This window comes from Rhinoderma darwinii (assembly GCF_050947455.1).
Source record: "Rhinoderma darwinii isolate aRhiDar2 chromosome 5 unlocalized genomic scaffold, aRhiDar2.hap1 SUPER_5_unloc_47, whole genome shotgun sequence".
NCBI classification, from domain to species: Eukaryota; Metazoa; Chordata; class Amphibia; order Anura; family Rhinodermatidae; genus Rhinoderma; species Rhinoderma darwinii.
Genome location: NW_027461806.1, coordinates 214,096 through 239,633, shown reverse-complemented (window position 1 = coordinate 239,633; position 25,538 = coordinate 214,096). Strand labels below are relative to the sequence as shown.

The 25,538-nt window shown below is 47.7% G+C and overlaps 17 non-coding genes across 17 annotated transcripts; all 17 read left to right on the top strand.

Moving 5' to 3' along the window:
- Window positions 1-544: 544 nt before the first annotated feature.
- On the top strand, window positions 545-735 carry LOC142695126 (U2 spliceosomal RNA). The gene has a single exon (XR_012863272.1). It is a non-coding gene; the product is annotated as a U2 spliceosomal RNA (small nuclear RNA).
- A 1,308-nt stretch (window positions 736-2,043) lies between these two features.
- On the top strand, window positions 2,044-2,234 carry LOC142695124 (U2 spliceosomal RNA). Its single transcript, XR_012863271.1, has one exon. It is a non-coding gene; the product is annotated as a U2 spliceosomal RNA (small nuclear RNA).
- Window positions 2,235-3,534: 1,300 nt separating this feature from the next.
- Window positions 3,535-3,725, top strand: LOC142695123 (U2 spliceosomal RNA). The gene has a single exon (XR_012863270.1). It is a non-coding gene; the product is annotated as a U2 spliceosomal RNA (small nuclear RNA).
- Window positions 3,726-5,021: 1,296 nt separating this feature from the next.
- On the top strand, window positions 5,022-5,212 carry LOC142695513 (U2 spliceosomal RNA). The gene has a single exon (XR_012863622.1). It is a non-coding gene; the product is annotated as a U2 spliceosomal RNA (small nuclear RNA).
- A 1,288-nt stretch (window positions 5,213-6,500) lies between these two features.
- On the top strand, window positions 6,501-6,691 carry LOC142695122 (U2 spliceosomal RNA). Its single transcript, XR_012863269.1, has one exon. It is a non-coding gene; the product is annotated as a U2 spliceosomal RNA (small nuclear RNA).
- Window positions 6,692-7,987: 1,296 nt separating this feature from the next.
- LOC142695121 (U2 spliceosomal RNA) lies at window positions 7,988-8,178 on the top strand. The gene has a single exon (XR_012863268.1). It is a non-coding gene; the product is annotated as a U2 spliceosomal RNA (small nuclear RNA).
- A 1,296-nt stretch (window positions 8,179-9,474) lies between these two features.
- LOC142695120 (U2 spliceosomal RNA) lies at window positions 9,475-9,665 on the top strand. The gene has a single exon (XR_012863267.1). It is a non-coding gene; the product is annotated as a U2 spliceosomal RNA (small nuclear RNA).
- Window positions 9,666-10,949: 1,284 nt separating this feature from the next.
- On the top strand, window positions 10,950-11,140 carry LOC142695119 (U2 spliceosomal RNA). Its single transcript, XR_012863266.1, has one exon. It is a non-coding gene; the product is annotated as a U2 spliceosomal RNA (small nuclear RNA).
- A 1,291-nt stretch (window positions 11,141-12,431) lies between these two features.
- On the top strand, window positions 12,432-12,622 carry LOC142695118 (U2 spliceosomal RNA). Its single transcript, XR_012863265.1, has one exon. It is a non-coding gene; the product is annotated as a U2 spliceosomal RNA (small nuclear RNA).
- Window positions 12,623-13,922: 1,300 nt separating this feature from the next.
- On the top strand, window positions 13,923-14,113 carry LOC142695117 (U2 spliceosomal RNA). Its single transcript, XR_012863264.1, has one exon. It is a non-coding gene; the product is annotated as a U2 spliceosomal RNA (small nuclear RNA).
- Window positions 14,114-15,397: 1,284 nt separating this feature from the next.
- LOC142695115 (U2 spliceosomal RNA) lies at window positions 15,398-15,588 on the top strand. Its single transcript, XR_012863262.1, has one exon. It is a non-coding gene; the product is annotated as a U2 spliceosomal RNA (small nuclear RNA).
- A 1,296-nt stretch (window positions 15,589-16,884) lies between these two features.
- Window positions 16,885-17,075, top strand: LOC142695113 (U2 spliceosomal RNA). Its single transcript, XR_012863261.1, has one exon. It is a non-coding gene; the product is annotated as a U2 spliceosomal RNA (small nuclear RNA).
- A 1,296-nt stretch (window positions 17,076-18,371) lies between these two features.
- On the top strand, window positions 18,372-18,562 carry LOC142695112 (U2 spliceosomal RNA). Its single transcript, XR_012863260.1, has one exon. It is a non-coding gene; the product is annotated as a U2 spliceosomal RNA (small nuclear RNA).
- Window positions 18,563-19,866: 1,304 nt separating this feature from the next.
- On the top strand, window positions 19,867-20,057 carry LOC142695111 (U2 spliceosomal RNA). The gene has a single exon (XR_012863259.1). It is a non-coding gene; the product is annotated as a U2 spliceosomal RNA (small nuclear RNA).
- Window positions 20,058-21,349: 1,292 nt separating this feature from the next.
- Window positions 21,350-21,540, top strand: LOC142695110 (U2 spliceosomal RNA). The gene has a single exon (XR_012863258.1). It is a non-coding gene; the product is annotated as a U2 spliceosomal RNA (small nuclear RNA).
- A 1,288-nt stretch (window positions 21,541-22,828) lies between these two features.
- On the top strand, window positions 22,829-23,019 carry LOC142695109 (U2 spliceosomal RNA). Its single transcript, XR_012863257.1, has one exon. It is a non-coding gene; the product is annotated as a U2 spliceosomal RNA (small nuclear RNA).
- Window positions 23,020-24,307: 1,288 nt separating this feature from the next.
- On the top strand, window positions 24,308-24,498 carry LOC142695108 (U2 spliceosomal RNA). Its single transcript, XR_012863256.1, has one exon. It is a non-coding gene; the product is annotated as a U2 spliceosomal RNA (small nuclear RNA).
- The last annotated feature ends 1,040 nt before the right edge of the window (window positions 24,499-25,538 follow it).

The following is a 25,538-nucleotide window of genomic DNA, read 5'->3' as shown; positions in this document are numbered from 1 at the left end:
TGCAGTGTTGCCCTCTCAGGCAACACTGAGTGACTGACTGAGCCTCACCGTCTTATATAAAGTTCAGACGGAACTTTGCACGTGTCATAGTGGAGCCCTCAGGATTCCAGAGCCAGCTTTCTGACATCATAATGGGGCCTCAGAGATAAAAGCCTGGGCCCAGGCAGTGTTGGTCAGTGCTGCTCAGCAGGCAGCACTGGACTGGACTGGATTACAGCTGATACAAGGTGTGAAGGAACAAGGGGTGGCTGTGGGCATGCACTTGCTGCCGCTGCCAGTGTTTATCTGCATGGCAGCAGGGCATTTGGGCGTTGCCAGGAAGGCGTTTTTATGTAGATTCCTCCTCTTTCAGCACTGCATTGTGGTGCAAGCAAAAGAAGCAAATCCTGTCTGGCTTCCTCTCCGGCCTTTATTCACCTCCCGTGTAGCTGTGAGTGTGTGAGCCTGCAGGGCCCCATGGAATTGCCTAGAAGTAGGCTGAATCGCTGCAAGGGCTGAACAGCAGTATCGGGCAGGCTCGGGCAACGCGCGGCCCGTTCGGGTTATCGCTTCTCGGCCTTTTGGCTAAGATCAAGTGTAGTATCTGTTCTTATCAGTTTAATATCTGATACGTCCCCTATCTGGGGACCATATATTAAATGGATTTTTAGAACAGGGAGATGGAAATAGAGCTTGCTCTGTCCACTCCACGCATTGACCTGGTATTGCAGTATTTCCAGGACCGGTGCACCCTTTCCTTATGTGTTGACTAAAAGCAGATTCCAAAAGTGTTTTTTGTCTTTGCTATTGTTTCTGTCTTTCTGAAGGGATCTCCCCTTTTAATCCCATTATTTCAACACCTGTTGGACAATGCATGAGTGATAATGAGCTCATTGATTAAATGCAATTAATGAATAGATTGCCACCTCTTGTTGTGTGTCGTCTGTGTTTCTGTGTTTCCGGCATTTCACATTGGAACACCTCATTCACCTTCCTTGTCTTCTCTCCGCCCTCCCTTTTAGGTAAGTTAAAGAGCTGCACCTGAGCCAGCCACTGATTGATTGATTGATTGATTGATTGATTGATTGATTGATTGATTGATTGATTGATTGATTGATTGATTGATGCAGCACAACAGTCAAATAGTGGAGTGGAGTAGGGGAACAGCAAACAGCCAATAAAGCAGCCCGCCCGCTCGCCTGCCCGCCACAATGGACCTACCTGTGTACACTAGATGGATGTGATGGAATGTACTGTCGTCCCTACATTTCAAGAAGAAGTAAGAATTGCAGTTGCAACAAAGCCTTGCTTGCCTACAAAGAGAGCAGCAATTTGGATTTGTTACTATGTTACCTAGAAGAATAACAAACTGTGCAAGGATGGAGGTTGTAGGAGCAAGGAGAAGTTGTCTGTAAAGTTGGTGGATGCCTATTTTCCATTTTGCAGTCCCTTGTCTCCCTCTTGTGGCCTCCTGGAGGCAACTAGCTGTGCAAAAAAAAGACAGCCTGGCGGCCGGCTGTTGCAGTGTTGCCCTCTCAGGCAACACTGAGTGACTGACTGAGCCTCACCGTCTTATATAAAGTTCAGACGGAACTTTGCACGTGTCATAGTGGAGCCCTCAGGATTCCAGAGCCAGCTTTCTGACATCATAATGGGGCCTCAGAGATAAAAGCCTGGGCCCAGGCAGTGTTGGTCAGTGCTGCTCAGCAGGCAGCACTGGACTGGACTGGATTACAGCTGATACAAGGTGTGAAGGAACAAGGGGTGGCTGTGGGCATGCACTTGCTGCCGCTGCCAGTGTTTATCTGCATGGCAGCAGGGCATTTGGGCGTTGCCAGGAAGGCGTTTTTATGTAGATTCCTCCTCTTTCAGCACTGCATTGTGGTGCAAGCAAAAGAAGCAAATCCTGTCTGGCTTCCTCTCCGGCCTTTATTCACCTCCCGTGTAGCTGTGAGTGTGTGAGCCTGCAGGGCCCCATGGAATTGCCTAGAAGTAGGCTGAATCGCTGCAAGGGCTGAACAGCAGTATCGGGCAGGCTCGGGCAACGCGCGGCCCGTTCGGGTTATCGCTTCTCGGCCTTTTGGCTAAGATCAAGTGTAGTATCTGTTCTTATCAGTTTAATATCTGATACGTCCCCTATCTGGGGACCATATATTAAATGGATTTTTAGAACAGGGAGATGGAAATAGAGCTTGCTCTGTCCACTCCACGCATTGACCTGGTATTGCAGTATTTCCAGGACCGGTGCACCCTTTCCTTATGTGTTGACTAAAAGCAGATTCCAAAAGTGTTTTTTGTCTTTGCTATTGTTTCTGTCTTTCTGAAGGGATCTCCCCTTTTAATCCCATTATTTCAACACCTGTTGGACAATGCATGAGTGATAATGAGCTCATTGATTAAATGCAATTAATGAATAGATTGCCACCTCTTGTTGTGTGTCGTCTGTGTTTCTGTGTTTCCGGCATTTCACATTGGAACACCTCATTCACCTTCCTTGTCTTCTCTCCGCCCTCCCTTTTAGGTAAGTTAAAGAGCTGCACCTGAGCCAGCCACTGATTGATTGATTGATTGATTGATTGATTGATTGATTGATTGATTGATTGATTGATTGATTGATGCAGCACAACAGTCAAATAGTGGAGTGGAGTAGGGGAACAGCAAACAGCCAATAAAGCAGCCCGCCCGCTCGCCTGCCCGCCACAATGGACCTACCTGTGTACACTAGATGGATGTGATGGAATGTACTGTCGTCCCTACATTTCAAGAAGAAGTAAGAATTGCAGTTGCAACAAAGCCTTGCTTGCCTACAAAGAGAGCAGCAATTTGGATTTGTTACTATGTTACCTAGAAGAATAACAAACTGTGCAAGGATGGAGGTTGTAGGAGCAAGGAGAAGTTGTCTGTAAAGTTGGTGGATGCCTATTTTCCATTTTGCAGTCCCTTGTCTCCCTCTTGTGGCCTCCTGGAGGCAACTAGCTGTGCAAAAAAAAGACAGCCTGGCGGCCGGCTGTTGCAGTGTTGCCCTCTCAGGCAACACTGAGTGACTGACTGAGCCTCACCGTCTTATATAAAGTTCAGACGGAACTTTGCACGTGTCATAGTGGAGCCCTCAGGATTCCAGAGCCAGCTTTCTGACATCATAATGGGGCCTCAGAGATAAAAGCCTGGGCCCAGGCAGTGTTGGTCAGTGCTGCTCAGCAGGCAGCACTGGACTGGACTGGATTACAGCTGATACAAGGTGTGAAGGAACAAGGGGTGGCTGTGGGCATGCACTTGCTGCCGCTGCCAGTGTTTATCTGCATGGCAGCAGGGCATTTGGGCGTTGCCAGGAAGGCGTTTTTATGTAGATTCCTCCTCTTTCAGCACTGCATTGTGGTGCAAGCAAAAGAAGCAAATCCTGTCTGGCTTCCTCTCCGGCCTTTATTCACCTCCCGTGTAGCTGTGAGTGTGTGAGCCTGCAGGGCCCCATGGAATTGCCTAGAAGTAGGCTGAATCGCTGCAAGGGCTGAACAGCAGTATCGGGCAGGCTCGGGCAACGCGCGGCCCGTTCGGGTTATCGCTTCTCGGCCTTTTGGCTAAGATCAAGTGTAGTATCTGTTCTTATCAGTTTAATATCTGATACGTCCCCTATCTGGGGACCATATATTAAATGGATTTTTAGAACAGGGAGATGGAAATAGAGCTTGCTCTGTCCACTCCACGCATTGACCTGGTATTGCAGTATTTCCAGGACCGGTGCACCCTTTCCTTATGTGTTGACTAAAAGCAGATTCCAAAAGTGTTTTTTGTCTTTGCTATTGTTTCTGTCTTTCTGAAGGGATCTCCCCTTTTAATCCCATTATTTCAACACCTGTTGGACAATGCATGAGTGATAATGAGCTCATTGATTAAATGCAATTAATGAATAGATTGCCACCTCTTGTTGTGTGTCGTCTGTGTTTCTGTGTTTCCGGCATTTCACATTGGAACACCTCATTCACCTTCCTTGTCTTCTCTCCGCCCTCCCTTTTAGGTAAGTTAAAGAGCTGCACCTGAGCCAGCCACTGATTGATTGATTGATTGATTGATTGATTGATTGATTGATTGATTGATTGATTGATTGATGCAGCACAACAGTCAAATAGTGGAGTGGAGTAGGGGAACAGCAAACAGCCAATAAAGCAGCCCGCCCGCTCGCCTGCCCGCCACAATGGACCTACCTGTGTACACTAGATGGATGTGATGGAATGTACTGTCGTCCCTACATTTCAAGAAGAAGTAAGAATTGCAGTTGCAACAAAGCCTTGCTTGCCTACAAAGAGAGCAGCAATTTGGATTTGTTACTATGTTACCTAGAAGAATAACAAACTGTGCAAGGATGGAGGTTGTAGGAGCAAGGAGAAGTTGTCTGTAAAGTTGGTGGATGCCTATTTTCCATTTTGCAGTCCCTTGTCTCCCTCTTGTGGCCTCCTGGAGGCAACTAGCTGTGCAAAAAAAAGACAGCCTGGCGGCCGGCTGTTGCAGTGTTGCCCTCTCAGGCAACACTGAGTGACTGACTGAGCCTCACCGTCTTATATAAAGTTCAGACGGAACTTTGCACGTGTCATAGTGGAGCCCTCAGGATTCCAGAGCCAGCTTTCTGACATCATAATGGGGCCTCAGAGATAAAAGCCTGGGCCCAGGCAGTGTTGGTCAGTGCTGCTCAGCAGGCAGCACTGGACTGGACTGGATTACAGCTGATACAAGGTGTGAAGGAACAAGGGGTGGCTGTGGGCATGCACTTGCTGCCGCTGCCAGTGTTTATCTGCATGGCAGCAGGGCATTTGGGCGTTGCCAGGAAGGCGTTTTTATGTAGATTCCTCCTCTTTCAGCACTGCATTGTGGTGCAAGCAAAAGAAGCAAATCCTGTCTGGCTTCCTCTCCGGCCTTTATTCACCTCCCGTGTAGCTGTGAGTGTGTGAGCCTGCAGGGCCCCATGGAATTGCCTAGAAGTAGGCTGAATCGCTGCAAGGGCTGAACAGCAGTATCGGGCAGGCTCGGGCAACGCGCGGCCCGTTCGGGTTATCGCTTCTCTGCCTTTTGGCTAAGATCAAGTGTAGTATCTGTTCTTATCAGTTTAATATCTGATACGTCCCCTATCTGGGGACCATATATTAAATGGATTTTTAGAACAGGGAGATGGAAATAGAGCTTGCTCTGTCCACTCCACGCATTGACCTGGTATTGCAGTATTTCCAGGACCGGTGCACCCTTTCCTTATGTGTTGACTAAAAGCAGATTCCAAAAGTGTTTTTTGTCTTTGCTATTGTTTCTGTCTTTCTGAAGGGATCTCCCCTTTTAATCCCATTATTTCAACACCTGTTGGACAATGCATGAGTGATAATGAGCTCATTGATTAAATGCAATTAATGAATAGATTGCCACCTCTTGTTGTGTGTCGTCTGTGTTTCTGTGTTTCCGGCATTTCACATTGGAACACCTCATTCACCTTCCTTGTCTTCTCTCCGCCCTCCCTTTTAGGTAAGTTAAAGAGCTGCACCTGAGCCAGCCACTGATTGATTGATTGATTGATTGATTGATTGATTGATTGATTGATTGATTGATGCAGCACAACAGTCAAATAGTGGAGTGGAGTAGGGGAACAGCAAACAGCCAATAAAGCAGCCCGCCCGCTCGCCTGCCCGCCACAATGGACCTACCTGTGTACACTAGATGGATGTGATGGAATGTACTGTCGTCCCTACATTTCAAGAAGAAGTAAGAATTGCAGTTGCAACAAAGCCTTGCTTGCCTACAAAGAGAGCAGCAATTTGGATTTGTTACTATGTTACCTAGAAGAATAACAAACTGTGCAAGGATGGAGGTTGTAGGAGCAAGGAGAAGTTGTCTGTAAAGTTGGTGGATGCCTATTTTCCATTTTGCAGTCCCTTGTCTCCCTCTTGTGGCCTCCTGGAGGCAACTAGCTGTGCAAAAAAAAGACAGCCTGGCGGCCGGCTGTTGCAGTGTTGCCCTCTCAGGCAACACTGAGTGACTGACTGAGCCTCACCGTCTTATATAAAGTTCAGACGGAACTTTGCACGTGTCATAGTGGAGCCCTCAGGATTCCAGAGCCAGCTTTCTGACATCATAATGGGGCCTCAGAGATAAAAGCCTGGGCCCAGGCAGTGTTGGTCAGTGCTGCTCAGCAGGCAGCACTGGACTGGACTGGATTACAGCTGATACAAGGTGTGAAGGAACAAGGGGTGGCTGTGGGCATGCACTTGCTGCCGCTGCCAGTGTTTATCTGCATGGCAGCAGGGCATTTGGGCGTTGCCAGGAAGGCGTTTTTATGTAGATTCCTCCTCTTTCAGCACTGCATTGTGGTGCAAGCAAAAGAAGCAAATCCTGTCTGGCTTCCTCTCCGGCCTTTATTCACCTCCCGTGTAGCTGTGAGTGTGTGAGCCTGCAGGGCCCCATGGAATTGCCTAGAAGTAGGCTGAATCGCTGCAAGGGCTGAACAGCAGTATCGGGCAGGCTCGGGCAACGCGCGGCCCGTTCGGGTTATCGCTTCTCGGCCTTTTGGCTAAGATCAAGTGTAGTATCTGTTCTTATCAGTTTAATATCTGATACGTCCCCTATCTGGGGACCATATATTAAATGGATTTTTAGAACAGGGAGATGGAAATAGAGCTTGCTCTGTCCACTCCACGCATTGACCTGGTATTGCAGTATTTCCAGGACCGGTGCACCCTTTCCTTATGTGTTGACTAAAAGCAGATTCCAAAAGTGTTTTTTGTCTTTGCTATTGTTTCTGTCTTTCTGAAGGGATCTCCCCTTTTAATCCCATTATTTCAACACCTGTTGGACAATGCATGAGTGATAATGAGCTCATTGATTAAATGCAATTAATGAATAGATTGCCACCTCTTGTTGTGTGTCGTCTGTGTTTCTGTGTTTCCGGCATTTCACATTGGAACACCTCATTCACCTTCCTTGTCTTCTCTCCGCCCTCCCTTTTAGGTAAGTTAAAGAGCTGCACCTGAGCCAGCCACTGATTGATTGATTGATTGATTGATTGATTGATTGATTGATTGATTGATTGATTGATTGATGCAGCACAACAGTCAAATAGTGGAGTGGAGTAGGGGAACAGCAAACAGCCAATAAAGCAGCCCGCCCGCTCGCCTGCCCGCCACAATGGACCTACCTGTGTACACTAGATGGATGTGATGGAATGTACTGTCGTCCCTACATTTCAAGAAGAAGTAAGAATTGCAGTTGCAACAAAGCCTTGCTTGCCTACAAAGAGAGCAGCAATTTGGATTTGTTACTATGTTACCTAGAAGAATAACAAACTGTGCAAGGATGGAGGTTGTAGGAGCAAGGAGAAGTTGTCTGTAAAGTTGGTGGATGCCTATTTTCCATTTTGCAGTCCCTTGTCTCCCTCTTGTGGCCTCCTGGAGGCAACTAGCTGTGCAAAAAAAAGACAGCCTGGCGGCCGGCTGTTGCAGTGTTGCCCTCTCAGGCAACACTGAGTGACTGACTGAGCCTCACCGTCTTATATAAAGTTCAGACGGAACTTTGCACGTGTCATAGTGGAGCCCTCAGGATTCCAGAGCCAGCTTTCTGACATCATAATGGGGCCTCAGAGATAAAAGCCTGGGCCCAGGCAGTGTTGGTCAGTGCTGCTCAGCAGGCAGCACTGGACTGGACTGGATTACAGCTGATACAAGGTGTGAAGGAACAAGGGGTGGCTGTGGGCATGCACTTGCTGCCGCTGCCAGTGTTTATCTGCATGGCAGCAGGGCATTTGGGCGTTGCCAGGAAGGCGTTTTTATGTAGATTCCTCCTCTTTCAGCACTGCATTGTGGTGCAAGCAAAAGAAGCAAATCCTGTCTGGCTTCCTCTCCGGCCTTTATTCACCTCCCGTGTAGCTGTGAGTGTGTGAGCCTGCAGGGCCCCATGGAATTGCCTAGAAGTAGGCTGAATCGCTGCAAGGGCTGAACAGCAGTATCGGGCAGGCTCGGGCAACGCGCGGCCCGTTCGGGTTATCGCTTCTCGGCCTTTTGGCTAAGATCAAGTGTAGTATCTGTTCTTATCAGTTTAATATCTGATACGTCCCCTATCTGGGGACCATATATTAAATGGATTTTTAGAACAGGGAGATGGAAATAGAGCTTGCTCTGTCCACTCCACGCATTGACCTGGTATTGCAGTATTTCCAGGACCGGTGCACCCTTTCCTTATGTGTTGACTAAAAGCAGATTCCAAAAGTGTTTTTTGTCTTTGCTATTGTTTCTGTCTTTCTGAAGGGATCTCCCCTTTTAATCCCATTATTTCAACACCTGTTGGACAATGCATGAGTGATAATGAGCTCATTGATTAAATGCAATTAATGAATAGATTGCCACCTCTTGTTGTGTGTCGTCTGTGTTTCTGTGTTTCCGGCATTTCACATTGGAACACCTCATTCACCTTCCTTGTCTTCTCTCCGCCCTCCCTTTTAGGTAAGTTAAAGAGCTGCACCTGAGCCAGCCACTGATTGATTGATTGATTGATTGATTGATTGATTGATTGATTGATTGATTGATTGATTGATGCAGCACAACAGTCAAATAGTGGAGTGGAGTAGGGGAACAGCAAACAGCCAATAAAGCAGCCCGCCCGCTCGCCTGCCCGCCACAATGGACCTACCTGTGTACACTAGATGGATGTGATGGAATGTACTGTCGTCCCTACATTTCAAGAAGAAGTAAGAATTGCAGTTGCAACAAAGCCTTGCTTGCCTACAAAGAGAGCAGCAATTTGGATTTGTTACTATGTTACCTAGAAGAATAACAAACTGTGCAAGGATGGAGGTTGTAGGAGCAAGGAGAAGTTGTCTGTAAAGTTGGTGGATGCCTATTTTCCATTTTGCAGTCCCTTGTCTCCCTCTTGTGGCCTCCTGGAGGCAACTAGCTGTGCAAAAAAAAGACAGCCTGGCGGCCGGCTGTTGCAGTGTTGCCCTCTCAGGCAACACTGAGTGACTGACTGAGCCTCACCGTCTTATATAAAGTTCAGACGGAACTTTGCACGTGTCATAGTGGAGCCCTCAGGATTCCAGAGCCAGCTTTCTGACATCATAATGGGGCCTCAGAGATAAAAGCCTGGGCCCAGGCAGTGTTGGTCAGTGCTGCTCAGCAGGCAGCACTGGACTGGACTGGATTACAGCTGATACAAGGTGTGAAGGAACAAGGGGTGGCTGTGGGCATGCACTTGCTGCCGCTGCCAGTGTTTATCTGCATGGCAGCAGGGCATTTGGGCGTTGCCAGGAAGGCGTTTTTATGTAGATTCCTCCTCTTTCAGCACTGCATTGTGGTGCAAGCAAAAGAAGCAAATCCTGTCTGGCTTCCTCTCCGGCCTTTATTCACCTCCCGTGTAGCTGTGAGTGTGTGAGCCTGCAGGGCCCCATGGAATTGCCTAGAAGTAGGCTGAATCGCTGCAAGGGCTGAACAGCAGTATCGGGCAGGCTCGGGCAACGCGCGGCCCGTTCGGGTTATCGCTTCTCGGCCTTTTGGCTAAGATCAAGTGTAGTATCTGTTCTTATCAGTTTAATATCTGATACGTCCCCTATCTGGGGACCATATATTAAATGGATTTTTAGAACAGGGAGATGGAAATAGAGCTTGCTCTGTCCACTCCACGCATTGACCTGGTATTGCAGTATTTCCAGGACCGGTGCACCCTTTCCTTATGTGTTGACTAAAAGCAGATTCCAAAAGTGTTTTTTGTCTTTGCTATTGTTTCTGTCTTTCTGAAGGGATCTCCCCTTTTAATCCCATTATTTCAACACCTGTTGGACAATGCATGAGTGATAATGAGCTCATTGATTAAATGCAATTAATGAATAGATTGCCACCTCTTGTTGTGTGTCGTCTGTGTTTCTGTGTTTCCGGCATTTCACATTGGAACACCTCATTCACCTTCCTTGTCTTCTCTCCGCCCTCCCTTTTAGGTAAGTTAAAGAGCTGCACCTGAGCCAGCCACTGATTGATTGATTGATTGATTGATTGATTGATTGATTGATTGATTGATGCAGCACAACAGTCAAATAGTGGAGTGGAGTAGGGGAACAGCAAACAGCCAATAAAGCAGCCCGCCCGCTCGCCTGCCCGCCACAATGGACCTACCTGTGTACACTAGATGGATGTGATGGAATGTACTGTCGTCCCTACATTTCAAGAAGAAGTAAGAATTGCAGTTGCAACAAAGCCTTGCTTGCCTACAAAGAGAGCAGCAATTTGGATTTGTTACTATGTTACCTAGAAGAATAACAAACTGTGCAAGGATGGAGGTTGTAGGAGCAAGGAGAAGTTGTCTGTAAAGTTGGTGGATGCCTATTTTCCATTTTGCAGTCCCTTGTCTCCCTCTTGTGGCCTCCTGGAGGCAACTAGCTGTGCAAAAAAAAGACAGCCTGGCGGCCGGCTGTTGCAGTGTTGCCCTCTCAGGCAACACTGAGTGACTGACTGAGCCTCACCGTCTTATATAAAGTTCAGACGGAACTTTGCACGTGTCATAGTGGAGCCCTCAGGATTCCAGAGCCAGCTTTCTGACATCATAATGGGGCCTCAGAGATAAAAGCCTGGGCCCAGGCAGTGTTGGTCAGTGCTGCTCAGCAGGCAGCACTGGACTGGACTGGATTACAGCTGATACAAGGTGTGAAGGAACAAGGGGTGGCTGTGGGCATGCACTTGCTGCCGCTGCCAGTGTTTATCTGCATGGCAGCAGGGCATTTGGGCGTTGCCAGGAAGGCGTTTTTATGTAGATTCCTCCTCTTTCAGCACTGCATTGTGGTGCAAGCAAAAGAAGCAAATCCTGTCTGGCTTCCTCTCCGGCCTTTATTCACCTCCCGTGTAGCTGTGAGTGTGTGAGCCTGCAGGGCCCCATGGAATTGCCTAGAAGTAGGCTGAATCGCTGCAAGGGCTGAACAGCAGTATCGGGCAGGCTCGGGCAACGCGCGGCCCGTTCGGGTTATCGCTTCTCGGCCTTTTGGCTAAGATCAAGTGTAGTATCTGTTCTTATCAGTTTAATATCTGATACGTCCCCTATCTGGGGACCATATATTAAATGGATTTTTAGAACAGGGAGATGGAAATAGAGCTTGCTCTGTCCACTCCACGCATTGACCTGGTATTGCAGTATTTCCAGGACCGGTGCACCCTTTCCTTATGTGTTGACTAAAAGCAGATTCCAAAAGTGTTTTTTGTCTTTGCTATTGTTTCTGTCTTTCTGAAGGGATCTCCCCTTTTAATCCCATTATTTCAACACCTGTTGGACAATGCATGAGTGATAATGAGCTCATTGATTAAATGCAATTAATGAATAGATTGCCACCTCTTGTTGTGTGTCGTCTGTGTTTCTGTGTTTCCGGCATTTCACATTGGAACACCTCATTCACCTTCCTTGTCTTCTCTCCGCCCTCCCTTTTAGGTAAGTTAAAGAGCTGCACCTGAGCCAGCCACTGATTGATTGATTGATTGATTGATTGATTGATTGATTGATTGATTGATTGATTGATGCAGCACAACAGTCAAATAGTGGAGTGGAGTAGGGGAACGCAAACAGCCAATAAAGCAGCCCGCCCGCTCGCCTGCCCGCCACAATGGACCTACCTGTGTACACTAGATGGATGTGATGGAATGTACTGTCGTCCCTACATTTCAAGAAGAAGTAAGAATTGCAGTTGCAACAAAGCCTTGCTTGCCTACAAAGAGAGCAGCAATTTGGATTTGTTACTATGTTACCTAGAAGAATAACAAACTGTGCAAGGATGGAGGTTGTAGGAGCAAGGAGAAGTTGTCTGTAAAGTTGGTGGATGCCTATTTTCCATTTTGCAGTCCCTTGTCTCCCTCTTGTGGCCTCCTGGAGGCAACTAGCTGTGCAAAAAAAAGACAGCCTGGCGGCCGGCTGTTGCAGTGTTGCCCTCTCAGGCAACACTGAGTGACTGACTGAGCCTCACCGTCTTATATAAAGTTCAGACGGAACTTTGCACGTGTCATAGTGGAGCCCTCAGGATTCCAGAGCCAGCTTTCTGACATCATAATGGGGCCTCAGAGATAAAAGCCTGGGCCCAGGCAGTGTTGGTCAGTGCTGCTCAGCAGGCAGCACTGGACTGGACTGGATTACAGCTGATACAAGGTGTGAAGGAACAAGGGGTGGCTGTGGGCATGCACTTGCTGCCGCTGCCAGTGTTTATCTGCATGGCAGCAGGGCATTTGGGCGTTGCCAGGAAGGCGTTTTTATGTAGATTCCTCCTCTTTCAGCACTGCATTGTGGTGCAAGCAAAATAAGCAAATCCTGTCTGGCTTCCTCTCCGGCCTTTATTCACCTCCCGTGTAGCTGTGAGTGTGTGAGCCTGCAGGGCCCCATGGAATTGCCTAGAAGTAGGCTGAATCGCTGCAAGGGCTGAACAGCAGTATCGGGCAGGCTCGGGCAACGCGCGGCCCGTTCGGGTTATCGCTTCTCGGCCTTTTGGCTAAGATCAAGTGTAGTATCTGTTCTTATCAGTTTAATATCTGATACGTCCCCTATCTGGGGACCATATATTAAATGGATTTTTAGAACAGGGAGATGGAAATAGAGCTTGCTCTGTCCACTCCACGCATTGACCTGGTATTGCAGTATTTCCAGGACCGGTGCACCCTTTCCTTATGTGTTGACTAAAAGCAGATTCCAAAAGTGTTTTTTGTCTTTGCTATTGTTTCTGTCTTTCTGAAGGGATCTCCCCTTTTAATCCCATTATTTCAACACCTGTTGGACAATGCATGAGTGATAATGAGCTCATTGATTAAATGCAATTAATGAATAGATTGCCACCTCTTGTTGTGTGTCGTCTGTGTTTCTGTGTTTCCGGCATTTCACATTGGAACACCTCATTCACCTTCCTTGTCTTCTCTCCGCCCTCCCTTTTAGGTAAGTTAAAGAGCTGCACCTGAGCCAGCCACTGATTGATTGATTGATTGATTGATTGATTGATTGATTGATTAATTGATTGATTGATTGATTGATGCAGCACAACAGTCAAATAGTGGAGTGGAGTAGGGGAACAGCAAACAGCCAATAAAGCAGCCCGCCCGCTCGCCTGCCCGCCACAATGGACCTACCTGTGTACACTAGATGGATGTGATGGAATGTACTGTCGTCCCTACATTTCAAGAAGAAGTAAGAATTGCAGTTGCAACAAAGCCTTGCTTGCCTACAAAGAGAGCAGCAATTTGGATTTGTTACTATGTTACCTAGAAGAATAACAAACTGTGCAAGGATGGAGGTTGTAGGAGCAAGGAGAAGTTGTCTGTAAAGTTGGTGGATGCCTATTTTCCATTTTGCAGTCCCTTGTCTCCCTCTTGTGGCCTCCTGGAGGCAACTAGCTGTGCAAAAAAAAGACAGCCTGGCAGCCGGCTGTTGCAGTGTTGCCCTCTCAGGCAACACTGAGTGACTGACTGAGCCTCACCGTCTTATATAAAGTTCAGACGGAACTTTGCACGTGTCATAGTGGAGCCCTCAGGATTCCAGAGCCAGCTTTCTGACATCATAATGGGGCCTCAGAGATAAAAGCCTGGGCCCAGGCAGTGTTGGTCAGTGCTGCTCAGCAGGCAGCACTGGACTGGACTGGATTACAGCTGATACAAGGTGTGAAGGAACAAGGGGTGGCTGTGGGCATGCACTTGCTGCCGCTGCCAGTGTTTATCTGCATGGCAGCAGGGCATTTGGGCGTTGCCAGGAAGGCGTTTTTATGTAGATTCCTCCTCTTTCAGCACTGCATTGTGGTGCAAGCAAAAGAAGCAAATCCTGTCTGGCTTCCTCTCCGGCCTTTATTCACCTCCCGTGTAGCTGTGAGTGTGTGAGCCTGCAGGGCCCCATGGAATTGCCTAGAAGTAGGCTGAATCGCTGCAAGGGCTGAACAGCAGTATCGGGCAGGCTCGGGCAACGCGCGGCCCGTTCGGGTTATCGCTTCTCGGCCTTTTGGCTAAGATCAAGTGTAGTATCTGTTCTTATCAGTTTAATATCTGATACGTCCCCTATCTGGGGACCATATATTAAATGGATTTTTAGAACAGGGAGATGGAAATAGAGCTTGCTCTGTCCACTCCACGCATTGACCTGGTATTGCAGTATTTCCAGGACCGGTGCACCCTTTCCTTATGTGTTGACTAAAAGCAGATTCCAAAAGTGTTTTTTGTCTTTGCTATTGTTTCTGTCTTTCTGAAGGGATCTCCCCTTTTAATCCCATTATTTCAACACCTGTTGGACAATGCATGAGTGATAATGAGCTCATTGATTAAATGCAATTAATGAATAGATTGCCACCTCTTGTTGTGTGTCGTCTGTGTTTCTGTGTTTCCGGCATTTCACATTGGAACACCTCATTCACCTTCCTTGTCTTCTCTCCGCCCTCCCTTTTAGGTAAGTTAAAGAGCTGCACCTGAGCCAGCCACTGATTGATTGATTGATTGATTGATTGATTGATTGATTGATTGATTGATGCAGCACAACAGTCAAATAGTGGAGTGGAGTAGGGGAACAGCAAACAGCCAATAAAGCAGCCCGCCCGCTCGCCTGCCCGCCACAATGGACCTACCTGTGTACACTAGATGGATGTGATGGAATGTACTGTCGTCCCTACATTTCAAGAAGAAGTAAGAATTGCAGTTGCAACAAAGCCTTGCTTGCCTACAAAGAGAGCAGCAATTTGGATTTGTTACTATGTTACCTAGAAGAATAACAAACTGTGCAAGGATGGAGGTTGTAGGAGCAAGGAGAAGTTGTCTGTAAAGTTGGTGGATGCCTATTTTCCATTTTGCAGTCCCTTGTCTCCCTCTTGTGGCCTCCTGGAGGCAACTAGCTGTGCAAAAAAAAGACAGCCTGGCGGCCGGCTGTTGCAGTGTTGCCCTCTCAGGCAACACTGAGTGACTGACTGAGCCTCACCGTCTTATATAAAGTTCAGACGGAACTTTGCACGTGTCATAGTGGAGCCCTCAGGATTCCAGAGCCAGCTTTCTGACATAATAATGGGGCCTCAGAGATAAAAGCCTGGGCCCAGGCAGTGTTGGTCAGTGCTGCTCAGCAGGCAGCACTGGACTGGACTGGATTACAGCTGATACAAGGTGTGAAGGAACAAGGGGTGGCTGTGGGCATGCACTTGCTGCCGCTGCCAGTGTTTATCTGCATGGCAGCAGGGCATTTGGGCGTTGCCAGGAAGGCGTTTTTATGTAGATTCCTCCTCTTTCAGCACTGCATTGTGGTGCAAGCAAAAGAAGCAAATCCTGTCTGGCTTCCTCTCCGGCCTTTATTCACCTCCCGTGTAGCTGTGAGTGTGTGAGCCTGCAGGGCCCCATGGAATTGCCTAGAAGTAGGCTGAATCGCTGCAAGGGCTGAACAGCAGTATCGGGCAGGCTCGGGCAACGCGCGGCCCGTTCGGGTTATCGCTTCTCGGCCTTTTGGCTAAGATCAAGTGTAGTATCTGTTCTTATCAGTTTAATATCTGATACGTCCCCTATCTGGGGACCATATATTAAATGGATTTTTAGAACAGGGAGATGGAAATAGAGCTTGCTCTGTCCACTCCACGCATTGACCTGGTATTGCAGTATTTCCAGGACCGGTGCACCCTTTCCTTATGTGTTGACTAAAAGCAGATTCCAAAAGTGTTTTTTGTCTTTGCTATTGTTTCTGTCTTTCTGAAGGGATCTCCCCTTTTAATCCCATTATTTCAACACCTGTTGGACAATGCATGAGTGATAATGAGCTCATTGATTAAATGCAATTAATGAATAGATTGCCACCTCTTGTTGTGTGTCGTCTGTGTTTCTGTGTTTCCGGCATTTCACATTGGAACACCTCATTCACCTTCCTTGTCTTCTCTCCGCCCTCCCTTTTAGGTAAGTTAAAGAGCTGCACCTGAGCCAGCCACTGATTGATTGATTGATTGATTGATTGATTGATTGATTGATTGATTGATTGATTGATTGATGCAGCACAACAGTCAAATAGTGGAGTGGAGTAGGGGAACAGCAAACAGCCAATAAAGCAGCCCGCCCGCTCGCCTGCCCGCCACAATGGACCTACCTGTGTACACTAGATGGATGTGATGGAATGTACTGTCGTCCCTACATTTCAAGAAGAAGTAAGAATTGCAGTTGCAACAAAGCCTTGCTTGCCTACAAAGAGAGCAGCAATTTGGATTTGTTACTATGTTACCTAGAAGAATAACAAACTGTGCAAGGATGGAGGTTGTAGGAGCAAGGAGAAGTTGTCTGTAAAGTTGGTGGATGCCTATTTTCCATTTTGCAGTCCCTTGTCTCCCTCTTGTGGCCTCCTGGAGGCAACTAGCTGTGCAAAAAAAAGACAGCCTGGCGGCCGGCTGTTGCAGTGTTGCCCTCTCAGGCAACACTGAGTGACTGACTGAGCCTCACCGTCTTATATAAAGTTCAGACGGAACTTTGCACGTGTCATAGTGGAGCCCTCAGGATTCCAGAGCCAGCTTTCTGACATCATAATGGGGCCTCAGAGATAAAAGCCTGGGCCCAGGCAGTGTTGGTCAGTGCTGCTCAGCAGGCAGCACTGGACTGGACTGGATTACAGCTGATACAAGGTGTGAAGGAACAAGGGGTGGCTGTGGGCATGCACTTGCTGCCGCTGCCAGTGTTTATCTGCATGGCAGCAGGGCATTTGGGCGTTGCCAGGAAGGCGTTTTTATGTAGATTCCTCCTCTTTCAGCACTGCATTGTGGTGCAAGCAAAATAAGCAAATCCTGTCTGGCTTCCTCTCCGGCCTTTATTCACCTCCCGTGTAGCTGTGAGTGTGTGAGCCTGCAGGGCCCCATGGAATTGCCTAGAAGTAGGCTGAATCGCTGCAAGGGCTGAACAGCAGTATCGGGCAGGCTCGGGCAACGCGCGGCCCGTTCGGGTTATCGCTTCTCGGCCTTTTGGCTAAGATCAAGTGTAGTATCTGTTCTTATCAGTTTAATATCTGATACGTCCCCTATCTGGGGACCATATATTAAATGGATTTTTAGAACAGGGAGATGGAAATAGAGCTTGCTCTGTCCACTCCACGCATTGACCTGGTATTGCAGTATTTCCAGGACCGGTGCACCCTTTCCTTATGTGTTGACTAAAAGCAGATTCCAAAAGTGTTTTTTGTCTTTGCTATTGTTTCTGTCTTTCTGAAGGGATCTCCCCTTTTAATCCCATTATTTCAACACCTGTTGGACAATGCATGAGTGATAATGAGCTCATTGATTAAATGCAATTAATGAATAGATTGCCACCTCTTGTTGTGTGTCGTCTGTGTTTCTGTGTTTCCGGCATTTCACATTGGAACACCTCATTCACCTTCCTTGTCTTCTCTCCGCCCTCCCTTTTAGGTAAGTTAAAGAGCTGCACCTGAGCCAGCCACTGATTGATTGATTGATTGATTGATTGATTGATTGATTAATTGATTGATTGATTGATTGATGCAGCACAACAGTCAAATAGTGGAGTGGAGTAGGGGAACAGCAAACAGCCAATAAAGCAGCCCGCCCGCTCGCCTGCCCGCCACAATGGACCTACCTGTGTACACTAGATGGATGTGATGGAATGTACTGTCGTCCCTACATTTCAAGAAGAAGTAAGAATTGCAGTTGCAACAAAGCCTTGCTTGCCTACAAAGAGAGCAGCAATTTGGATTTGTTACTATGTTACCTAGAAGAATAACAAACTGTGCAAGGATGGAGGTTGTAGGAGCAAGGAGAAGTTGTCTGTAAAGTTGGTGGATGCCTATTTTCCATTTTGCAGTCCCTTGTCTCCCTCTTGTGGCCTCCTGGAGGCAACTAGCTGTGCAAAAAAAAGACAGCCTGGCAGCCGGCTGTTGCAGTGTTGCCCTCTCAGGCAACACTGAGTGACTGACTGAGCCTCACCGTCTTATATAAAGTTCAGACGGAACTTTGCACGTGTCATAGTGGAGCCCTCAGGATTCCAGAGCCAGCTTTCTGACATCATAATGGGGCCTCAGAGATAAAAGCCTGGGCCCAGGCAGTGTTGGTCAGTGCTGCTCAGCAGGCAGCACTGGACTGGACTGGATTACAGCTGATACAAGGTGTGAAGGAACAAGGGGTGGCTGTGGGCATGCACTTGCTGCCGCTGCCAGTGTTTATCTGCATGGCAGCAGGGCATTTGGGCGTTGCCAGGAAGGCGTTTTTATGTAGATTCCTCCTCTTTCAGCACTGCATTGTGGTGCAAGCAAAAGAAGCAAATCCTGTCTGGCTTCCTCTCCGGCCTTTATTCACCTCCCGTGTAGCTGTGAGTGTGTGAGCCTGCAGGGCCCCATGGAATTGCCTAGAAGTAGGCTGAATCGCTGCAAGGGCTGAACAGCAGTATCGGGCAGGCTCGGGCAACGCGCGGCCCGTTCGGGTTATCGCTTCTCGGCCTTTTGGCTAAGATCAAGTGTAGTATCTGTTCTTATCAGTTTAATATCTGATACGTCCCCTATCTGGGGACCATATATTAAATGGATTTTTAGAACAGGGAGATGGAAATAGAGCTTGCTCTGTCCACTCCACGCATTGACCTGGTATTGCAGTATTTCCAGGACCGGTGCACCCTTTCCTTATGTGTTGACTAAAAGCAGATTCCAAAAGTGTTTTTTGTCTTTGCTATTGTTTCTGTCTTTCTGAAGGGATCTCCCCTTTTAATCCCATTATTTCAACACCTGTTGGACAATGCATGAGTGATAATGAGCTCATTGATTAAATGCAATTAATGAATAGATTGCCACCTCTTGTTGTGTGTCGTCTGTGTTTCTGTGTTTCCGGCATTTCACATTGGAACACCTCATTCACCTTCCTTGTCTTCTCTCCGCCCTCCCTTTTAGGTAAGTTAAAGAGCTGCACCTGAGCCAGCCACTGATTGATTGATTGATTGATTGATTGATTGATTGATTGATTGATTGATTGATTGATTGATTGATTGATGCAGCACAACAGTCAAATAGTGGAGTGGAGTAGGGGAACAGCAAACAGCCAATAAAGCAGCCCGCCCGCTCGCCTGCCCGCCACAATGGACCTACCTGTGTACACTAGATGGATGTGATGGAATGTACTGTCGTCCCTACATTTCAAGAAGAAGTAAGAATTGCAGTTGCAACAAAGCCTTGCTTGCCTACAAAGAGAGCAGCAATTTGGATTTGTTACTATGTTACCTAGAAGAATAACAAACTGTGCAAGGATGGAGGTTGTAGGAGCAAGGAGAAGTTGTCTGTAAAGTTGGTGGATGCCTATTTTCCATTTTGCAGTCCCTTGTCTCCCTCTTGTGGCCTCCTGGAGGCAACTAGCTGTGCAAAAAAAAGACAGCCTGGCGGCCGGCTGTTGCAGTGTTGCCCTCTCAGGCAACACTGAGTGACTGACTGAGCCTCACCGTCTTATATAAAGTTCAGACGGAACTTTGCACGTGTCATAGTGGAGCCCTCAGGATTCCAGAGCCAGCTTTCTGACATCATAATGGGGCCTCAGAGATAAAAGCCTGGGCCCAGGCAGTGTTGGTCAGTGCTGCTCAGCAGGCAGCACTGGACTGGACTGGATTACAGCTGATACAAGGTGTGAAGGAACAAGGGGTGGCTGTGGGCATGCACTTGCTGCCGCTGCCAGTGTTTATCTGCATGGCAGCAGGGCATTTGGGCGTTGCCAGGAAGGCGTTTTTATGTAGATTCCTCCTCTTTCAGCACTGCATTGTGGTGCAAGCAAAAGAAGCAAATCCTGTCTGGCTTCCTCTCCGGCCTTTATTCACCTCCCGTGTAGCTGTGAGTGTGTGAGCCTGCAGGGCCCCATGGAATTGCCTAGAAGTAGGCTGAATCGCTGCAAGGGCTGAACAGCAGTATCGGGCAGGCTCGGGCAACGCGCGGCCCGTTCGGGTTATCGCTTCTCGGCCTTTTGGCTAAGATCAAGTGTAGTATCTGTTCTTATCAGTTTAATATCTGATACGTCCCCTATCTGGGGACCATATATTAAATGGATTTTTAGAACAGGGAGATGGAAATAGAGCTTGCTCTGTCCACTCCACGCATTGACCTGGTATTGCAGTATTTCCAGGACCGGTGCACCCTTTCCTTATGTGTTGACTAAAAGCAGATTCCAAAAGTGTTTTTTGTCTTTGCTATTGTTTCTGTCTTTCTGAAGGGATCTCCCCTTTTAATCCCATTATTTCAACACCTGTTGGACAATGCATGAGTGATAATGAGCTCATTGATTAAATGCAATTAATGAATAGATTGCCACCTCTTGTTGTGTGTCGTCTGTGTTTCTGTGTTTCCGGCATTTCACATTGGAACACCTCATTCACCTTCCTTGTCTTCTCTCCGCCCTCCCTTTTAGGTAAGTTAAAGAGCTGCACCTGAGCCAGCCACTGATTGATTGATTGATTGATTGATTGATTGATTGATTGATTGATTGATTGATTGATGCAGCACAACAGTCAAATAGTGGAGTGGAGTAGGGGAACAGCAAACAGTCAATAAAGCAGCCCGCCCGCTCGCCTGCCCGCCACAATGGACCTACCTGTGTACACTAGATGGATGTGATGGAATGTACTGTCGTCCCTACATTTCAAGAAGAAGTAAGAATTGCAGTTGCAACAAAGCCTTGCTTGCCTACAAAGAGAGCAGCAATTTGGATTTGTTACTATGTTACCTAGAAGAATAACAAACTGTGCAAGGATGGAGGTTGTAGGAGCAAGGAGAAGTTGTCTGTAAAGTTGGTGGATGCCTATTTTCCATTTTGCAGTCCCTTGTCTCCCTCTTGTGGCCTCCTGGAGGCAACTAGCTGTGCAAAAAAAAGACAGCCTGGCGGCCGGCTGTTGCAGTGTTGCCCTCTCAGGCAACACTGAGTGACTGACTGAGCCTCACCGTCTTATATAAAGTTCAGACGGAACTTTGCACGTGTCATAGTGGAGCCCTCAGGATTCCAGAGCCAGCTTTCTGACATCATAATGGGGCCTCAGAGATAAAAGCCTGGGCCCAGGCAGTGTTGGTCAGTGCTGCTCAGCAGGCAGCACTGGACTGGACTGGATTACAGCTGATACAAGGTGTGAAGGAACAAGGGGTGGCTGTGGGCATGCACTTGCTGCCGCTGCCAGTGTTTATCTGCATGGCAGCAGGGCATTTGGGCGTTGCCAGGAAGGCGTTTTTATGTAGATTCCTCCTCTTTCAGCACTGCATTGTGGTGCAAGCAAAAGAAGCAAATCCTGTCTGGCTTCCTCTCCGGCCTTTATTCACCTCCCGTGTAGCTGTGAGTGTGTGAGCCTGCAGGGCCCCATGGAATTGCCTAGAAGTAGGCTGAATCGCTGCAAGGGCTGAACAGCAGTATCGGGCAGGCTCGGGCAACGCGCGGCCCGTTCGGGTTATCGCTTCTCGGCCTTTTGGCTAAGATCAAGTGTAGTATCTGTTCTTATCAGTTTAATATCTGATACGTCCCCTATCTGGGGACCATATATTAAATGGATTTTTAGAACAGGGAGATGGAAATAGAGCTTGCTCTGTCCACTCCACGCATTGACCTGGTATTGCAGTATTTCCAGGACCGGTGCACCCTTTCCTTATGTGTTGACTAAAAGCAGATTCCAAAAGTGTTTTTTGTCTTTGCTATTGTTTCTGTCTTTCTGAAGGGATCTCCCCTTTTAATCCCATTATTTCAACACCTGTTGGACAATGCATGAGTGATAATGAGCTCATTGATTAAATGCAATTAATGAATAGATTGCCACCTCTTGTTGTGTGTCGTCTGTGTTTCTGTGTTTCCGGCATTTCACATTGGAACACCTCATTCACCTTCCTTGCCTTCTCTCCGCCCTCCCTTTTAGGTAAGTTAAAGAGCTGCACCTGAGCCAGCCACTGATTGATTGATTGATTGATTGATTGATTGATTGATTGATTGATTGATTGATGCAGCACAACAGTCAAATAGTGGAGTGGAGTAGGGGAACAGCAAACAGCCAATAAAGCAGCCCGCCCGCTCGCCTGCCCGCCACAATGGACCTACCTGTGTACACTAGATGGATGTGATGGAATGTACTGTCGTCCCTACATTTCAAGAAGAAGTAAGAATTGCAGTTGCAACAAAGCCTTGCTTGCCTACAAAGAGAGCAGCAATTTGGATTTGTTACTATGTTACCTAGAAGAATAACAAACTGTGCAAGGATGGAGGTTGTAGGAGCAAGGAGAAGTTGTCTGTAAAGTTGGTGGATGCCTATTTTCCATTTTGCAGTCCCTTGTCTCCCTCTTGTGGCCTCCTGGAGGCAACTAGCTGTGCAAAAAAAAGACAGCCTGGCGGCCGGCTGTTGCAGTGTTGCCCGCTCAGGCAACACTGAGTGACTGACTGAGCCTCACCGTCTTATATAAAGTTCAGACGGAACTTTGCACGTGTCATAGTGGAGCCCTCAGGATTCCAGAGCCAGCTTTCTGACATCATAATGGGGCCTCAGAGATAAAAGCCTGGGCCCAGGCAGTGTTGGTCAGTGCTGCTCAGTAGGCAGCACTGGACTGGACTGGATTACAGCTGATACAAGGTGTGAAGGAACAAGGGGTGGCTGTGGGCATGCACTTGCTGCCGCTGCCAGTGTTTATCTGCATGGCAGCAGGGCATTTGGGCGTTGCCAGGAAGGCGTTTTTATGTAGATTCCTCCTCTTTCAGCACTGCATTGTGGTGCAAGCAAAAGAAGCAAATCCTGTCTGGCTTCCTCTCCGGCCTTTATTCACCTCCCGTGTAGCTGTGAGTGTGTGAGCCTGCAGGGCCCCATGGAATTGCCTAGAAGTAGGCTGAATCGCTGCAAGGGCTGAACAGCAGTATCGGGCAGGCTCGGGCAACGCGCGTCCCGTTCGGGTTATCGCTTCTCGGCCTTTTGGCTAAGATCAAGTGTAGTATCTGTTCTTATCAGTTTAATATCTGATACGTCCCCTATCTGGGGACCATATATTAAATGGATTTTTAGAACAGGGAGATGGAAATAGAGCTTGCTCTGTCCACTCCACGCATTGACCTGGTATTGCAGTATTTCCAGGACCGGTGCACCCTTTCCTTATGTGTTGACTAAAAGCAGATTCCAAAAGTGTTTTTTGTCTTTGCTATTGTTTCTGTCTTTCTGAAGGGATCTCCCCTTTTAATCCCATTATTTCAACACCTGTTGGACAATGCATGAGTGATAATGAGCTCATTGATTAAATGCAATTAATGAATAGATTGCCACCTCTTGTTGTGTGTCGTCTGTGTTTCTGTGTTTCCGGCATTTCACATTGGAACACCTCATTCACCTTCCTTGTCTTCTCTCCGCCCTCCCTTTTAGGTAAGTTAAAGAGCTGCACCTGAGCCAGCCACTGATTGATTGATTGATTGATTGATTGATTGATTGATTGATTGATTGATTGATGCAGCACAACAGTCAAATAGTGGAGTGGAGTAGGGGAACAGCAAACAGCCAATAAAGCAGCCCGCCCGCTCGCCTGCCCGCCACAATGGACCTACCTGTGTACACTAGATGGATGTGATGGAATGTACTGTCGTCCCTACATTTCAAGAAGAAGTAAGAATTGCAGTTGCAACAAAGCCTTGCTTGCCTACAAAGAGAGCAGCAATTTGGATTTGTTACTATGTTACCTAGAAGAATAACAAACTGTGCAAGGATGGAGGTTGTAGGAGCAAGGAGAAGTTGTCTGTAAAGTTGGTGGATGCCTATTTTCCATTTTGCAGTCCCTTGTCTCCCTCTTGTGGCCTCCTGGAGGCAACTAGCTGTGCAAAAAAAAGACAGCCTGGCGGCCGGCTGTTGCAGTGTTGCCCTCTCAGGCAACACTGAGTGACTGACTGAGCCTCACCGTCTTATATAAAGTTCAGACGGAACTTTGCACGTGTCATAGTGGAGCCCTCAGGATTCCAGAGCCAGCTTTCTGACATCATAATGGGGCCTCAGAGATAAAAGCCTGGGCCCAGGCAGTGTTGGTCAGTGCTGCTCAGCAGGCAGCACTGGACTGGACTGGATTACAGCTGATACAAGGTGTGAAGGAACAAGGGGTGGCTGTGGGCATGCACTTGCTGCCGCTGCCAGTGTTTATCTGCATGGCAGCAGGGCATTTGGGCGTTGCCAGGAAGGCGTTTTTATGTAGATTCCTCCTCTTTCAGCACTGCATTGTGGTGCAAGCAAAAGAAGCAAATCCTGTCTGGCTTCCTCTCCGGCCTTTATTCACCTCCCGTGTAGCTGTGAGTGTGTGAGCCTGCAGGGCCCCATGGAATTGCCTAGAAGTAGGCTGAATCGCTGCAAGGGCTGAACAGCAGTATCGGGCAGGCTCGGGCAACGCGCGGCCCGTTCGGGTTATCGCTTCTCGGCCTTTTGGCTAAGATCAAGTGTAGTATCTGTTCTTATCAGTTTAATATCTGATACGTCCCCTATCTGGGGACCATATATTAAATGGATTTTTAGAACAGGGAGATGGAAATAGAGCTTGCTCTGTCCACTCCACGCATTGACCTGGTATTGCAGTATTTCCAGGACCGGTGCACCCTTTCCTTATGTGTTGACTAAAAGCAGATTCCAAAAGTGTTTTTTGTCTTTGCTATTGTTTCTGTCTTTCTGAAGGGATCTCCCCTTTTAATCCCATTATTTCAACACCTGTTGGACAATGCATGAGTGATAATGAGCTCATTATTAAATGCAATTAATGAATAGATTGCCACCTCTTGTTGTGTGTCGTCTGTGTTTCTGTGTTTCCGGCATTTCACATTGGAACACCTCATTCACCTTCCTTGTCTTCTCTCCGCCCTCCCTTTTAGGTAAGTTAAAGAGCTGCACCTGAGCCAGCCACTGATTGATTGATTGATTGATTGATTGATTGATTGATTGATTGATTGATTGATTGATGCAGCACAACAGTCAAATAGTGGAGTGGAGTAGGGGAACAGCAAACAGCCAATAAAGCAGCCCGCCCGCTCGCCTGCCCGCCACAATGGACCTACCTGTGTACACTAGATGGATGTGATGGAATGTACTGTCGTCCCTACATTTCAAGAAGAAGTAAGAATTGCAGTTGCAACAAAGCCTTGCTTGCCTACAAAGAGAGCAGCAATTTGGATTTGTTACTATGTTACCTAGAAGAATAACAAACTGTGCAAGGATGGAGGTTGTAGGAGCAAGGAGAAGTTGTCTGTAAAGTTGGTGGATGCCTATTTTCCATTTTGCAGTCCCTTGTCTCCCTCTTGTGGCCTCCTGGAGGCAACTAGCTGTGCAAAAAAAAGACAGCCTGGCGGCCGGCTGTTGCAGTGTTGCCCTCTCAGGCAACACTGAGTGACTGACTGAGCCTCACCGTCTTATATAAAGTTCAGACGGAACTTTGCACGTGTCATAGTGGAGCCCTCAGGATTCCAGAGCCAGCTTTCTGACATCATAATGGGGCCTCAGAGATAAAAGCCTGGGCCCAGGCAGTGTTGGTCAGTGCTGCTCAGCAGGCAGCACTGGACTGGACTGGATTACAGCTGATACAAGGTGTGAAGGAACAAGGGGTGGCTGTGGGCATGCACTTGCTGCCGCTGCCAGTGTTTATCTGCATGG